Source organism: Octopus bimaculoides, chromosome 7 (genome assembly GCF_001194135.2).
Source record: "Octopus bimaculoides isolate UCB-OBI-ISO-001 chromosome 7, ASM119413v2, whole genome shotgun sequence".
NCBI classification, from domain to species: domain Eukaryota; kingdom Metazoa; phylum Mollusca; class Cephalopoda; order Octopoda; family Octopodidae; genus Octopus; species Octopus bimaculoides.
In genome coordinates, this window is record NC_068987.1 from 90,749,512 (window position 1) to 90,749,980 (window position 469).

Consider the following 469-nt stretch of genomic DNA (forward strand, 5'->3'; position numbering starts at 1 on the left):
ATATATATATATATATATATACAGGGTGTCCACAAAGTCTGGGTACATGGGGATACTTTAAGAAATTATTACTTCTTATATTTAATTGTTTATGTCATGATCTTATTTACTCCATGTACTCAGACTTTGTGGACACCCTGTATATATACACACACATCACCTTCATCATTATTGTCATTTAACGTCCTTTTTCCATGCTGGCATGGGTTGGACGCTTTGACTGAGGACTGGCAAGCCAGAAGGCTGCACTAGGCCCCAATCTGATCTGGTAAAGTTTCTACAGCTGGATGCTCTTCCTAATGCCAACCACTCCGAAAGTATAGTGGGTGCTTTTTATGTGCCACTGGCATGAGAGCCAGTCACACAGTACTGGCCTAGTGCACTGGCCTAGTGCACTGGCCTAGTGCACGGGAGCCTAGTGCAGCCAACCACTCTGAGAGTGTAGTGGGTGCTTTTACGTGCCACCGGC

The 469-nt window shown here is 44.8% G+C and overlaps 1 protein-coding gene across 1 annotated transcript in view; it reads right to left on the reverse strand.

The window, feature by feature from the left end:
- LOC106875816 (dynein regulatory complex protein 9) overlaps window positions 1-469 on the reverse strand; it is a 140,899-nt gene that overhangs the window by 44,674 nt on the left and 95,756 nt on the right. The gene's annotated exons all lie outside the window — the stretch shown is intronic.